Below are 17,035 nucleotides of genomic sequence, written 5' to 3'. Positions count from 1 at the left end.
ACCTAATTAAAATATTTGATCAAGTAATACATTGATGATAGGGAAGAAAATATGTGTTAAGCCTAAGAATCATATAACTAATATGATTTAATTTGAATTTAAACACAACATGACACAATTCAACTTAACACATAAAGACATTGTATAATATGCCAACATAATGAAAAATGTAAATCTTTTGCAATTTACATAAATGAATTCAAGACAAACCATAAAGTAAAGAAACACGCTTGTCAGGAATGAAGCAATATAGATTAAACAAAACATCATTTAATTCTATTTGCTCTAACAAAGATATGCTAACATATTATCCAATTTTGAAGAAGTGAGAAAGGAAATAGATGAATGATAAGGAATGAGGAATTAAGCATAGTATCTACGCAAGTGCATAGCGTTTATAGGGTCTTTAAGAGACATACCATCTACACCCACTATTTTATAAGCACCTGATCCATAATCTTCAATAATGATATACGGTCCAAGCCAATTAGGACTAAATTTTCCCTTTTCTTCAGGTAAGGCATTCACATTGCACTGATTCTAATAGAGAACTAAGTCACCCACTGAGAAGGAACGTTGAATAACCTTATCATTATATCTTCATTGTAGAGTTTTGTGATACGCTTGAATATGCTCAAGAGCATTTATACGCTGTTCATCAAGCATCTCAAGCTGTTGAAGTCTTTGTTCTCTATAAGCGTCATCATCTACTATACCTTTGAGAGAAACTCTAAGTGATGGAATCTCTAATTCTAAAGGCATAATAGCATCAGCACCATAAACAAGATTATAAGGGGTAGTTCCGGTAGCAATTCGTACACCTGTTCGGTAGGCCCAAAGAGCATAGATTAGCTAAGTACTCCAATCCTTACCATTCTTATTCACAATTTTTTCAAAGAATTTGTTCAATTATCTTATTGGATGATTCGGCTTGACCATTTGATTGAGGATAGTATGGTGTAGAAAATCGATGTTTGATATGATACTTCTCAAGGAATTTCTTCATGTCCTTGTTCTTAAATGATGTCCCATTATTAGAGATTATAGTGGAAGGTATCCCAAATCGAGAAATAATGTTTTCTAGAAGAAATCAACAAATCACTTCAGCAGTAGTAGAGCGAAGGGGAATAACTTCTACCCATTCTGTAAAGTAATCTATTGCGGTTATAATGAAAGTATGTCGTTGAGATGAAGGAGGAGAGATTTTACCAATAAGATCCAGCCCCCATGCAGAGAAAGGCCAAGAAGCTACATGAGAACAAAGTTCTTGGGCAGGAGCATGAATCAAATTATTGTGTTGTTGACATTGATGACATTTCTTAACAAATGAAAAAGAATCCTGCTGCATAGTTTGCCAATAATATCCCATACAGAGCAACCTTTGAACCAAGGATTTGCCTCCAAAATGCCCCCCACAGGCACCTGAATGCGCCTCTTCAAGAGCAATAGGGATTTCTGATTTGTTAAGACAACGAAGGAGAAGACCGTTATAACCCCTTCGGTAAAGAACATTAGAAAGAATGATATATCTAGTGGACAGCTTGCGAATTCTAGCCCTAGTGTTCCTATTGGCAGAATCGGGAAAGGTACCATTGGTCAAGTATCTTATGATATGCGAATACCATTCATCTGAGTCTATAAAGTCACAACATGTCACCAAGCTAGAATCATCTACAATAGTTGGAGAAATAAGGTTGTGAATAACAAATTTAAGATCAACCACAGGGTCCTCTAAAGATACCAGAGAAGCCACACATGCCATTGCGTCTGCATGTCGATTATCTTTTCGAGGAACAGGTTCCATGGTGTAAGAATCAAATTTTTGTAACAAAGAGATAGCCAGGTCTTTATATTGTGATAATTTGTCTTGTTTCGCTTGATACAGTCCTATTACTTGTCTTATAATCAATTGAGAATCTCCAAAAATATGTATGTGTTTTATATTCAAAGCTAAGGCTACCTTTATTCCTACTATAAGAGCCTCATAGTCAGCAATGTTATTGGTACATAGGAAATTGAGATGATAAGATAAGGGAATGGACTTCTTTGTAGAAGAAATTAGAACAACACCTGCCCCCGACCCCGTACGACACTTAGAGCCATCAAAGTATAACTCCCAAGTTTCATCTTTCTCTGTACAAAGGATGAAGTCATCAGGAAAAGACTCAGGGTTAGGGAAGGAGAAAGGTGAAGGGGCCTCAACTAGGTGATCGGTCAACGCTTTCCCTTTAATTGCTCTTTGTGAAACAAATTTAAGGTCAAATTCAGTTAACATCATAACCCACTTAGCTAGGCGTCCTGATAAATCAGTTTTAGAGAAAAGATGCTTCAATGGATCAAACTTTACCATGAAGTGGACTTCTGAATTTAAAAGATAATGTCTCAATTTTTGAGTCGCAAACACCAAGGCCAAGCATTGTCTTTCTATCGTAGAATATCGGGTCTCATAATCGCATAAGGTACGACTTATATAATAAACCAGACACTCCTTACCATCTTTATCATGTTGTGCCAATAATGCTACAAGAGCATGAGAGGAAGCAACTGTATAAAAAAGAAAGGGTTTAGAAGGTTCAGCAGGTTGAAGGATAGGAGGATTAGCCAAATACACTTTTAAATCTTCAAATGCTTGCTGACAATCTTCATTGCATTGAAAAGTGATACTCTTTTTGAGAAGTTGAGTAAAAGGAAAAGTATGATCCACAAGTTGAGATATAAACCTATGAATAGCTTGAATCTTTCCTTGTAAGCTTTTGAGTTGAGACACATTTCTAGGAGGTGGCATGTTGACAATAGCATCTATTTTCTTAGTATCCACCTCAATCCCATGATGCGAAACTATGAATCCTAATAGTTTTCCACTATCCACACCAAAAACACATTTTCGGGGATTCAAGCGCATGTGATATTTATGAATCCTTTCAAAGATTTAACGAAGGATCTTAATGTGATCTATGCAGAGAATGGATTTGGCTAAAACATCATCAACATAATCTTCTAAAATCTTATGCATGTAATCATGAAAGATAAGGGTCATCGCTCGTTGATAAGTTGCGCCGGTGTTTTTAAGTCCGAAAGGCATCATTACCCAACAAAACGTGCCCCACGGAGTGGTGAAAGCAGTTTTGAATTGATCTTGAGGATTAATGAAAATTTGATTGTATCCTGAAAAACCATCCATGAAGGATAACAAAGTATGTCTTGCTGTAGAATCAACTATCATGTCAATGTTTGGGAGGGGAAAATCATCTTTCAAAGAAGCTTTATTTAAATCTCGAAAGTCAGTACACATTCTTATTTTATTATCTGATTTAGCCACAGCGACAATATTTGAAATCCATGGGGAATAATCAATAGGGTGGATAAATCTAGCCTCCAATAATTTTTCAATCTCAGCCTTAACAAGCAAAGCCACCTTAGGATTCATTTTTTGAATCTTTTGTTTCACAGGCTTAGCATCAAGAACTAAGACAATATTATGAGTGACAATCTTAGGATCTATACCAGGTATGTCAGAATATGTCCAAGCAAAGATCTTAGGGAATTCACGCAATAAATCTTCATATTGTTCTTGTTCCTCTTCGTCCAGACATTTTCCAATTTTAATAACTTTTTCTTCATTGCCAGAATCCATCTTAACATCAATGGTGTTGCTTATAAGAAGATTACTTTGTTGAGGAGTATCCTTTAACTGAGGAAATTCTTTCACAATCTCATCGTTATCAGTCTCTTTTCCAAAATAGGCTTCGGTGTTCAAACAATAAGGGAATCCCCTATTGTGATGATAACGAGGAAGAGTATCATATGCTCCTAAAAACTCAGCTAAAGCATCATCGGTAGGAAAAACATCCAAAGCACAGGCATACGAAGGATCAATATGCTCAGGGTGTCTCATTGGTAGAGATGTAGAAATAACATTAACACTAATACATGGTCTTCTAGAAGCTTTAGTGCGCTTGCAGGGATTATAACCAAGTCCAAAGGCATAATCATAAAGGTTATTCTCTAGGGGAACCTTTATTCCTTGTTCGTGAGCGCCACAACCATTTCCATTATACCCATGCTTAGCTAGAATACGAAAACCACGACCATAACGATCAGTCATTTCAGAAAGAGAAGGTGGTTTTTCATAAGACAAAGAATCAAACCCTTCAGAATTAGAAGTGTGAGGAGAAGAAGTCTGAGAAGCGGCCACGAAGTTATTGCTCATAGGCTCAGGTAATGTTGATTGATTTTTAGCTTCTTCCTTCTTTTTAGCTTTAAGCTCTCTAGAAGGAACCTTATATTCACCTACAAAGGTGGGATTAAAATCAAGAGATCCCCAATCGTCTTCTGCGAGAACCTTCTCAAGATCAAAATCCTTCTTATGTGTAGATTCAAGTCGAGAAGAATCTTCTTCAGGAGCTCCAGACTCATCCAAAGAATTTTGATCATCAGAGAGCAAGGATTCATCGATAGGTATCTTGTTTAAAGAGTCATCACTAGACGAGGAAGGCTTAGAAGAACCCCCTTTGGAAGTAGATGTTTGTAAACAAGCTTGGAAATTAGTATCACCTATCAAGGTATATGTCTTATTATTATAAATAAATTTAACTTGTCTATGCAATGTAGAGGGGACTGCTTGCATACTATGAATCCAAGGTCTCCCTAATAGCAAGTTATATGTTAGATTTATCACAAAGTAACAGGCCCCACTGTGATGGGTAAGGTGACAGTACCTAATGAAGTTTTAGCCACATTATCAAAGCCTCGAATAGGATGAAAGTCAGGCTCAATTAGGGATGTATCCACATTCATCTTATGCAAGAGATTAATGCTACACACATTAAGACCAAAGCCATTATCTACTAGTGTTCGTCTTATAGTAGTATCATTTATGATAACCACAATCATCAAGGGATCATATTGATGTTGAATTTCACTATTGGGCAACTCATCTTGAGTAAACACAATATGAGCTTTAAGATTCATCACAGAGTTAACCAAAGATACTATATTACTAGATGTATTCAGTGGAGGAACATTCAAATCTTTTAAAGCATCTTGTAACATTTCGTGATGAGCAGAAGAAGTTTGAATCAAATCCCAAAGGGATATCTTAGCAGGGGTAGCTTTAAGTTGTTCTATGAGATCATATTCCTTACTAAGAACTTGTGAAATATGTGGAGCTTGTGGAAGAATTGGTTGAGGATTAGGAAGAGACACTGGAGTAATCGGAGGAGGATTAGGCTACCTATTATTTCTAGTATGATAAGTATGGGCAACCACATGATAACTCTCTCTAGTTAATTGCTTGGCATAACTATAAGGACTTATAGGTTTTCTTCCTTGCATAGTGATGATAGGTTTATTTGGAGTAAGAAAGGAATCATACCCCCCTTGGATAGTAAGGAGAGGTGATTTAGGAACTTGAAAGGTGGTAGAAGGACAAGCACCTTGGACTTCAAAGAGAGGCTTATTATGCTCATTCAGGTTTATCATGTTAACTAATTTAGAAGTTTTGTTCTTGTTTAGAGATTTCGATAAAGCCACAAAGTCATCAAGAGCATCATCCAACAAAGCATGATCATATCTATTAAAAGGTTTATCTTTTGATTCAAAAGGAGACATCTCCTCATAGAGGGGATTATTGAAAACAACCATGTTACTAGATTCAGTGGAAGAGTTGATAGGAATGTACCCTTGAGAGGAATCATTCAACTTATCTTTCTCATCACAACGAAATGGCATAGTAACAAGGTTTATGAATTTTTGGTAAAATGAAGGTTTGGCCTCTTTGGGATTCAAAAACTCATCTAAAGCTTCATCTAATTCATCTTGGCTATACTCATAATCAACATAATTGCATACACCATCATAAATATGAACATCTTGCAAATAAAAATCTGACATTTTGAAATAAAAGTTGCATAAAACTTAGACACACAATGCAAAGAAACAAAGAAACACACTCTTTTTTTTTTTTTTTTTTTTTTTTTGTGAAAATGAAACTTAAATGAAACACACTAAATCTAGATCTAGATCTAACAAATACAATGTGAGAGAAAGAAATAATTTGTTTCACGTTGGGTTCACCAAAATGTGTGGGGGGAAAAGCGAGACTAGGCTAACATGTCCTAATCCTACCTTTTGACACACATTACGGAATACGAAAGAGCCTAGAGGTATCACACAATTGGCTACTTCTTTTTGGTGAAAGAGAGAGCCATGGGCTACCTATTAGGGTTTCTATTCCTTTGTTGTAATTGAAAGGTAAGATTATGCAAGTTCAATTCCTAACCCCAAAATGCAAGTATGAACTAATAACAAGATTGCAGAATTGAACTTAAACAATGGAAAGCTGCAAACATAAGGACAAGACAAGAATGCAGATGCGTACCTAGAGTCAAAATCTGAGTGAAAATGTTTGGGACGGGGGCGCGGGCACCACTGTCCTGATTCTATTCCTGAAACTGCACCTAAAACTGCCACTTTGCAACCTGGAAAACTGTCAGAATTGCCAAAACTTGCTGTTTGTCAGGAGGACCAGGGCGCCCAGCGCCCCTGTCCTAGGGACCAGGGTGCCTAGCACCCCTATCCTGGTAGGACCAGGGCACCCCACGCCCCTGTCCTGGTCTTCTGCTCTGAAACCTGGTGTCTGGTTCAGTCTCCGTCTGCTTCTTTCAGATTTGCAACTTGCGACGTCATCTAAATCCTGAAATCTGCACTTATATCTGAAAAGGTGTTTGGGCGGCTATATAGGGTTTTGCCTTAGTAAAATCCCTACTTTGGTGATTTCCACCTCCACGAATAGCCAAGTTGTATTGTAAAAGTAGTGTGTGTGCAGACCTTGTGTGTGTGCAAGATCTAAAATGCAAGTAAGCAAACTAGAGCAACCTAGAAAGTAAACCCTAATTGCTTGTAAATGACAATGTAAATGCTCCAAATCAAGATGTAGAGTGATCTAAAGCATGAATACAAATGATGTAAGAAAGCTTATGCAAAGATATGAAAACAACATGAAATCATACCCAACCCCAAGGGGGGGGGATACAAGCCAATCTTCAGTCGGTGATCCCTTATTGCTCTTCAATGCCTTCAAATCCCTAAATGAATGAAATTGATGGATGCTTGATGGACGGATGTTGAGTGTTGCTGAAGTCTTCAAAGATCTGCTCTTTCATTGCATAGAAGGTCCTAAAAACAAAATTCTGATCCTTTCTAATGAAGAAAGAGAGCTCTTATGTATGAAACCCTAGGTCTTAATTCCAACTTTTGGCCGACCTAGAGATTGAATATCCTACCAATTTCTGGGGGTTAAGCTTTATTTTATGATTGGATCGCGCTCCTAAAATTTTGGGAAAAATGTCCCGGACCGTGTGCACTCTGGGCACCATGGTCCTGACAACTTTTCACCAAATTTTTAGGGCCGTCGGATATGATGATTTTAGAGAGAATCCTAAAGTTACAGGTGATTTCGAGATGTTTTGACCCCCGAAATCAAGCCCCCAAGTTCAAAAGAAGGCCTAATTAGGGTTTTTGATTAGATGATGTATTGGAGGAATAAAATGAAAAGGGGTACACTTTAATGAAAGGGCCCACCTTTATGATGTGGAGGATGATGAAATAGGACCTTAGACCTAATTAATTTGATTAATTAAGTGCTAGAGGGGAAATGCAATGCAAAATGCAAACTGCGCCAAGGCGGGTGCTAAAGTAGGTGTGAAATTGTACTGCTTTAGCAAGTGCGTACAATTTACGACGCTACACCCCCTAAGGATTGGATCATTACTAATATATTAGAATTGAAGGCTTTTAAATAAAATACAAAGGCCATATCTGCCGGAAGGTGGGCAGACAATGGTATCCTTTGCTAGGCTCACTGGAATCTTAGGTTGAAATTAGTTAAGGTCTCCGTAGGAGCTCTTTTGATCGTAATGAGTTGGTGCATTAGGGATGACCTATCAACTTTGTCTGAGAATCTCTAAAAGAAGTGATCTCCCAACTGATCCCAGTCCCCTATGGTACTAGGGCCTAGAGATCTAAACCAGTCTAGAGCTTTTCCTTTGAAAGAAGCTATGAGCAACCACAAAGCCACATTTTTCTCAGTGATGCCGTGTATGGTACAAACAATAGCCACATCCTACAGATGTTCTCTAGGGGTATTGTGATATTCTCCTATGAATATGGGAATAGCTTTCAGCACGGCTACTGGAATGGCTCCCCAAACTATGAGTGGAATTGGAGGGATGAGAGGGCTACCATTTTCCCAAGTCAAAAAATTTCGGGGGGGAATCTAGGCCATTGTAGGGTATATGATGGTGGGGGAACCCTATGGAAGTGAAATAGAGGTGGAATGGATAGTCACCAATGGAGGGAAAAGAAGATGGGGATTTATGGTCGTTTGACTCTTGGTGACGAGCCTATGACTCATAAACTAGCTAGGATGTGTTTTTTTTGTTTTTAAAAGGTAATGGTCCCACCGGGTGTGCCAGAAAAAGAATTGTTGACTCTAAATTTTGCTTCGGGGATAAACAGCCTTATGGGAAATTCAATGTTGGGGGATCGACTTGCACAAAGAAACACTGAATGACCTTTGGAGTTGAGAAGACAATTCTTCCTTGGGTTTTGAGGAAAGGGAGAGGAAACAAATAGTTTTTAAGAAAATGAGATGCTAAATACTTAGGCGATACGCCATATTATTAATATGAAATGAACCAACAGAAATCAATGAACACTTGCAATCTCTATAAGAATCTGAGCCAAAGACATAATCAAAACAACAACCAAATTTTCTCAAAAACATAAGGGACACATTCATCACGCATTCACTAGATAACAAGCATAGAAAGCATAGTTTAATCAGTGAAGTCTTAGACAAGATATTCCCAAAGTCTGTCAGAATTTTTAACAATAATAGCATAGAAAACACTATAAACAGTAAGCCAAGAAAGACATCACAAAGGCCACATGCACAATCTGCATAATCTTTCTTATAGCAAATCCCAAATAGTTTTTTAAGGCTGGAAATGAAAGAAAACCCCTACTTAGCAAATTAGACTATTCTTCTTCTTCTCTAAAAATATCAATCCTTTTTTTCACAGAAAAAATCCCCTCTTAAATACACCACTACTTCTAAATACAGCTCCCCTAAAAATCCAAAACTGACACAACCTCCTTAGAATAGAAAAACATGGCATGTCACAGTAGAGGCCGCACCTAGCAAAACAAACTCCTTTAACGGCCTAGAGGTTACCCAGAACTGAATTGATTCTGTCAGAAGGGAAAGGACTGTGGAAAAGGGGACCACTGCAAAGAAACTACTCACAGACTGTGCAAATGAGTGGGCCCGAGCATTGCCATTTGTCACACCCACGCTGCTTCAAAAATGAAACACCAAAGAAGAACCGAGGGAGAAATGTCGAGTCACCAAGTGTCATGCACACTCATCCTTGCTGGCTAAAGAGAAAAACAACAATCACAACTGGGCTCGCCAAGAACCTACATCGAGAAAAATAAAGGTGAACACTAACTATTCCACAAGGTTATACTGCTTTGGGATAGATGGGGTTCCTTGTGGAGCTGCTTTTATGGTAATCTTGATGCAACATGTAAAAACATTGCAAGTGGAGTTGGGATTTTTAATGGTAATAGTTGCAATTTGTTCATCGACATCGTATAGGTGATTCACAGTGTAATTATACACGGCTTGCGTTTAATCGGTAGTATCTGTGTTTCTCCCTGAAGTGGAAGGACTCCTTTGATCATGTGATGGAAGTGGGTTTTTAAACATGAGATTATCATTATTTGTTGTCTTTGGGTCATGTCCTTTGATTTTGATTTCACCTCGGTCAATAAGACCTTGAATAAGATATTTCAATCTGCGATAATTGCTTGTTTTATGTCCTTTCCCTTGATGGAAGTCACAATGTTCAATATCCCTCCACCATGAAGGTTTGACTTGAGGTTCATAATTTGATGTTTTGGGTAAGGTAACCAGATTTTGAGAAACCAACCATTGTAGCACTATTTCGATGGGTTCCCCTAAGGGAGTGTATGTTCATTTTGGTTTAAAATTTTGTTGACGTTGTCTGGGTTCCTCTTGAGATGTGTTGTGGCCTTGATTTGGAGGAGCAACTATGTTAGTCTTGGGTGGGGGGTTCTATCCTACAAATCAAACCATAGGTTGTGCACTTTTGATAGTTCTTGCATCCATAACTCTGTTGTTGACGATTTTTTTTTTTTGTTCGAGAAGTTAGGCTTGTCACTATTGAAGCATGGGCAAGGGCCATCCTTTGGTTTATTATATATTTTGATAAGCCCTTTTTTTATGAGAGATCACTCACATTTCAAGCCTTTTGTGATCATGTCATTGAAAGAATCTATGTCTTTCACATCTAAGTGAAATTTTATTTCTTTGTTTAAGTTAGAAATAAATATTTCCACTAGTTCTTGTTCAGGTAACTGAAGAGAACATTTGCTAGACATTTGATGCCATCGTTGTAGAAAGACTAAAAATAGCTCACCTGGTTTTCGTTTAGTGTTACATAGATCAGCCCTGGTGATATCATGTTCAATGTTGTGTGAGTAATGTGCCAGGAATTTTTGGATGAGTTCTTCAAATGTCTTAATGCCACCTAGTAACTAGGAAAACCATAATGTCATTGTTCCTCCCAAGCTTTGGGGAAAAAGTTACATTAGGTAAGTATGCTTGTATGCCACTTCGAGGCAAGCTAAATGGAACTCTCTAACATGATCATGAGGATCTCCTTTTCCTCTATACTTTTCAAACTTGGGTGTTTCAAACCCTTGCAGAAAAGGTGGCATATGAAGATTCCTATCAAAGGGATAGGGACAAATGTCATTGAGTGAAAATTGATTATTTTTCACACGACTATGAAGTTGTTGGGTGAGATTTTCAACTTGTTACCACAACATTTCTATTTAATTTGGAGGAGGAGGAGGTAGGGGATTACCTTGATGAAGGTTGTATCTGATGTGATTTCGACCTCTTTCTTCCTCATTGTGACTTTGTTGTTCTGATGCTTGCCTTAGTTGTGCAACATCAAAGTCAGAGGGTAGTTTGGCTCCTTCTTGAGCAAGTCTTAAAAAGTGAGCATCAACATTGCTCTTAAGTATTTCATCAAACAGTCGATTAAAGAGAGGGTTATGTTGTGCCCTTTCTATGCCGCAAGAGTAGGAGTACTTCGATTTTCATCATTTACCTTTCCTCCCAGGGCTTCTTGGAATTCATTGATATTGTCTTCCTCTTCTTCTTCAATTTCTATTTGTCTTATTCTAGATCTGGTTTGAGCCATTTTGTTTACAAGTTTTTGTTGAAGTTGGGTGAAAATGATGATGAGTTGATGAAATGAGAGATTTATGTTTGGTGGGGTGTTTTGCGTATGGATCTCTAGCACTAAAGGTAGATGCTACCAAAAGTTTTTTCTTGATTTGCTTGTTGTGTTTGATTGACAAAGTTTGATGTGATAAGGTTTAGAGAGATCTGAGATGTGTTACAGACTCAACTACCTAGTAATGAGAGGATTCACTCATAGACTAGTTTTAGCCTATGTAGAAATGCCTCTTAGGATGAGTTTATCCTAGATGTAGAGACACTCTAAAAAGTGATGTGTTTGTGTTTGATTCAAGCAATATCGAAATAGAACTTAGAACAAAAACCTTTTGATGTTTTGAGAGTTGGAATGGATTTTATGAGATATGGATGTGATAATGGATGAGATGTTTAACTTCAATAGAAACTTTGTGTTACAAAAGGAATAAATTCTTCCTTTTCTTGTTCAGGGGTTGGTGGTTCTTCCCTAGCTAAGTTATATGTGATACAAATATCTGGAAAGAAGGCAGGATTGATCTTGCCTCCCTTATTTTGATGATAACTCAAAGCCCTATGTTGAGTAAAAGCTCTACAGTTTAATGATTCTTGATCAAACTCGTTTGATTTCCCTTGAAGGTATAGACACATGTGATGTAAGAAGGTTCTATGAGAGACAAAGATTTGTCTATTAAGATAGAATAATTTCCTCCTTTTGATAAAATCCTTTGAGCTCAATGGTCTTTTCTTCAAGTTGATGTGTTGATGAAGATTCTTCTTTCTCAAGATGTGAAGAATGGTCATATAGTTTGATACTTTTCATTGTTTGATTTTGATCCTTTGTTGGTTTCTAAAAAATGTTGGTGTTGGATGAATACTTGTTTTGGAATTGATTTTTGATTTTTCTTTAACAAGAAAACAAAGCAAGCACACAAACACAAGAATGTTGCCTCAAAAAGGCACAAATAAGTATGGGTCTAGATCAACCCAATCCTTTGAACTTTTTATGACCCTTTCTCTCAAATGTATTTTAGGTGTTTTTCCAAATCCTGAAGTCGGCTCAATTTGCACTTGGTCTTTGACTAAAATGAAAACACTTCAAATGTTGTTTATCCCTAAGGACAAATGGCCAATTACGATAATTTAAGCCCATGTCTTGATATTTCTTTGACTTTGGTACTACATACCTTATGAATCCCGCCATGGTAGGTAAGGATGTGATATACTAAGTCTTGCACGAGCATAACAAATAGATGATCCCTATGATGGGGGAGTCATCACTTTCATCAAACCACAAGAGACTTTTCAAAAAGCTATGTTTCTACTCAAGGAAATATGTATGGTGAGTGTCTTGGGAGCAAAACCATCTATGCTCTTGCACTAAATTTATCACAAATACCCTCAACCAATAGAATGGGTGGGCTTCTATTTAAAGGTGTTTAGTAACTTTTGATGTCTTTGGACATAAGTTCATTCTGCAGTGACTCACTTAAGAGCCTTGTAACTTGTGGTGGGGCCCATTTGTCCTTTCGGCAAGTTACACTATAGGAACAGCTATACCCAAGACTACAACTTTCACTCTCACCTGATTTCTATGGTGGCTCAAAGGATTTACCACATGAGGTCATTCCCAAGAGTGATGTGTCTCTTGGTAGGGCTCTCTTGAAAGATTAAATTTTGAGTGTTACTAACACTTTTCTCTTGCACCTAGGACCATGAAAGCCAAGGGAGAGGATAGTGTGTGTTAGAAGTAGGACCACTCTATAGATTTTGCACAAGCGTGCCAAACACAAAAGACACTTGTTCTTTTTAACCTATCATTGCAATGTGATCTATTTGCTACTTGGAGATGTTGCTCCAACAACCATGGTTTTATTTTTAGCCAAGATAACAAAATGAAGTGTTCATTTTATCCAAGATTGCAAAATGATTGTTCTCATTTAAACTCAAAAAAATAACAAGTTGATCATTCTTTTTAGCCCATATTGCAAGATGTGAATGTTCATTTTAGCCAAGATTGCAAAAATGATAGTTCATTTTAATCCAAAATAGCAATGTGATTGTTCATTTTTAGACCAAGCTAGCAAAATGAAGTGTTCGTTTTATCCAAGATTGCAAAATGATTATTCTCTTTTAAACTTGAAAAATAACAAGTTGATCGTTATTTTTAGCCCATATTGCAAGATGTGAATGTTCATTTTAACAAAGATTGCAAAAATGATAGTTTGTTTTAATCTAAGATAGCAATGTGATTGTTCATTTTAATACCAAGATAGCAAAATGAAGACAATGTGAATGACTATCTATTAGCCCTATATTTTTGCTCGTGCCTAAAGCCTCATAATCAGCTAAAAACTAGCTATTGCTAATGTTTTAATGTTGAAAGTGTTGGTCACCTTACTTCAAACTTTCAAGCACCCTCTTGAACATCCCCTACCTGTCAGTCATAAAGAAGTCATTGTTTTTCAAATTCTATGAAAGATGACATAAAATCCTTTTGTAGAGATAATTTTAACACCCTCTTCTCCAAAATGACCAATTTTTTATGGCCAAAATCCATTTCGGCTGGGACATTTTAATTGTTTAATTTTTGGGTTGCTCATATGCCCAAACAATTAAATCTCAATTTTTATATGTCATTTGAAAAAAATATTTCTGGGTTATGCTCTATTCGGCTTTTTTATTCTACAAATAAATTTTCATAACAAACGGAGCTCCCAGTAAAATGTTATGCAGATTTTTCTATGGCAGCCAAAAAGAACAACTGTCATTGAACTTGAACCTTGAACCTTTTTAAAGTTCAAAGTTTGGGTTCAAGTTCAAATTTTGAATTCAACTGGAGCAGACTTTGTAGTTTTTGTTCATTGAACTTGAACTATTGAACCTTTTTGGTTCAAGCGCGCAAGTTCAAAAAGTTCAAAGTTTAAATTTCGGGCTTTGTAATTTATGGTCATTGAACTTGAACTATTGATACTTGGAAATTCAAGGTTCAAGGTTCGAAGTTTGCAGAATCAGAATGTGGATTTTTTTGAAATAGAACAATCAATCTCGGTGCGGGGGGCATAACTTTTAATTGCACCTTTGGATCGGGCTGAATTTTTGACCGGTTTTAGATAACCTAGTTTTCTAAATCCTCACTAGAATGATTAGACAAATATTATAGTGTTCGAAAGTTATTGATCTCTGAGTATGGGTCTATACAGATTTCTGAGAAAACTATTATTATGAGAAGCTCACGGTGTAGACTTGACTTTGAAATGGAGATATAAAAGAAATGACCACCTGTCAACACATAATTAGATTTGTTTAATTTACATTCTCTTCAAATATTTTTCAGAAAGGAATGGAGGATAAAAGATTTGAAGCAAAATTAAAGAGTTATCAGAAGAAGATAGAAGATAAAGGAAAAGATTAATTAATAATCTTTTCAAGAATCAGTTATTGATAACTGAAATTCTCAGCTATGTATATGTAATGAAAGAAATGAGAAGGGGTTATTATTTTATTTTCTTTATCTTTCTGCTATAAAAAAGGAAAAGGCGGCATTATTTTCTGGACTGCACAGTTTTATTTTTCAGAAAAATTGAGTTTGTGAGCTTACATTTTTGGCATTGATAGAATAAAGAAGATTTTGTTGATCTATGGATTTGTCAATATTTTCTTTTGATTACAATGAACTTTGTTTCTCTTGTGATTACCTTTCATTGCCTTTTCTATTACATTAAATATTGTGTATGCATTTAAATATGAAACTTTGAGTTCAGAAATAATTTGTATTTGGAAAGAAATCTGCTGTTAACTCTTTGTCTAGGTATTTTGATCCCCTTTGTCCTTTGAAGCATGAGAGAGACTCAATCAACATCCAGAGCATTTTGATCTATTGGAAAGGGCATATTTGTGGGTGTGGATAGTTAAACTATGTTTTACTTACCTCCATTCACTGCATTATAAATCTATTATTCGCATCTACTTTCATGGTTATGGGTAGATGTTAGTCTTCCTTTATTGCTTTCTAGTTAAAAGCATATTCAGAAAATATATATTTTTATCCAATGAAGGGGGTTGTACCTTCATATCAAAATTTAGAGAGCACTTGCACTCACCATTGCAAGTGACTCAACTATTGGTTCTTGTTTTGTCTTTCAATCTGGGCATTTGGGAGTCATTTTTATAAAGGTATTTAAGAAGGACAAATCTGTTTACCAATAGATTTTTGGTGACTCTGCTGAGGATTTGAAATCAAAAGATCAGTCATTTTTTTTTTTTCCCAAGTTTTAAAGACATCTCTGTGTGCAAGGAGATTAGCAACTCTGTTTATGTCTGGTTGAAGAATTCCAATCTGAAATCATGGCTTTGGCTGTAGCACAGCCATGGGGGACTCATTTTGGTCCACTTGCTCTACCACAATATTCAACTTTGCCTAAAAGATCAATTGAAGGCTTTCCAAAGTTTGTTGGAGATAAGATTCAAGATCCATATGATCATATTAAAGTTGTTACTGTTTCCTATGGAATTCTTGGAGTGCAAGAAGAAGATGTATTTGTGAGATTGTTTGTTGGAAGCCTCATTGAAAATGCTGCAGAATGGTTTCTGAATTTAGAATATGGATGCATTACCTGCTGGAATGATTTAAAGGTAAAATTTCTTGAAAGATTCAAAATTGTGATTGATACATATGATTTTCTACTTAATTTCTTTCAAATACTAAAGAAAGAAGATGAGCCCATTAGAAGTTTCATTGAAAGATTTAATTAGTGTGTTGGAAAGATTCCTCATGGGTGCCAACCAACTGAAAATAATCAATTATGTGTATTTATTGTTGCATTACATCCTGAGATTCAGTTTTTGTTAAAACATAAGAAGGTGCAAAATCTAAAAGAGGCACAGAAAGAGGTTGTTGAGATAGAGGATGATGTGATTTTGAGTGGAATGAAATGCATGAGTAAATGTGTTGTGAAAGTTCCAGAATCTGAAATTTACTTTCATAATCAAAATTTTTACCCAAGAAAGAAGTCTTTACAAAAGAATATTGTCATGAAAGAAACAAAACTAACACCATCTATTTCTTGTTGTCAAAACTTGATAGTTTTTAATGGAAAGGATTTTCAAGCATCTTCTGAAACCGAGAATGACACTTCTAACATTGCAAGAGTTTATTATATCCAGGCCAATGGATTTGATTTTTCTGGAGATGCAGATAATCATGTTATTCAACCAAAAGAGTTGGTAGCTTGCCCAACCATATCTGTTATTAAACCAACTTTTGATGATATGAATAATGAGGAATTATGCAAAAGTTCTCAAGAATTTTTTTCTTCTTCTGATTTTGAATATTTCACATTTAAAACTTTTGATGCAGTTTCAGCAAATGATCAAACAAGCATAAAGAGACAACATGAGAAAGAAATAGATAATTGTGGATAGCTAGAGGTTATGCCAATGGATTATGATTCCTTTCAATTCACTTGCAGCTCTGGTGAAGGACACTTGCAGACTAAGCCTTTGAGAAATTATGAGGGTGTCTGAAAACAAATGGAAGGTAATACTTTATTTATTTCTACTATCATATCTAATATACAGCCAGACCTTGAAACATTCAGATTTGGTGATGAGAGTTTTGAAAATAAATTGTGCCTAGAAGAGTTATGCAGTTACCCGATGCTGAAGTCTTTTTATTTGAAAAATGATGTCATATCAGCTTTGTCTCAAGAACCAACACATGAG

This window comes from Cryptomeria japonica, chromosome 11 (assembly GCF_030272615.1).
Source record: "Cryptomeria japonica chromosome 11, Sugi_1.0, whole genome shotgun sequence".
In the NCBI taxonomy this organism is placed as follows: Eukaryota; Viridiplantae; Streptophyta; class Pinopsida; order Cupressales; family Cupressaceae; genus Cryptomeria; species Cryptomeria japonica.
Note: the sequence above shows the minus strand (reverse complement) of the source record.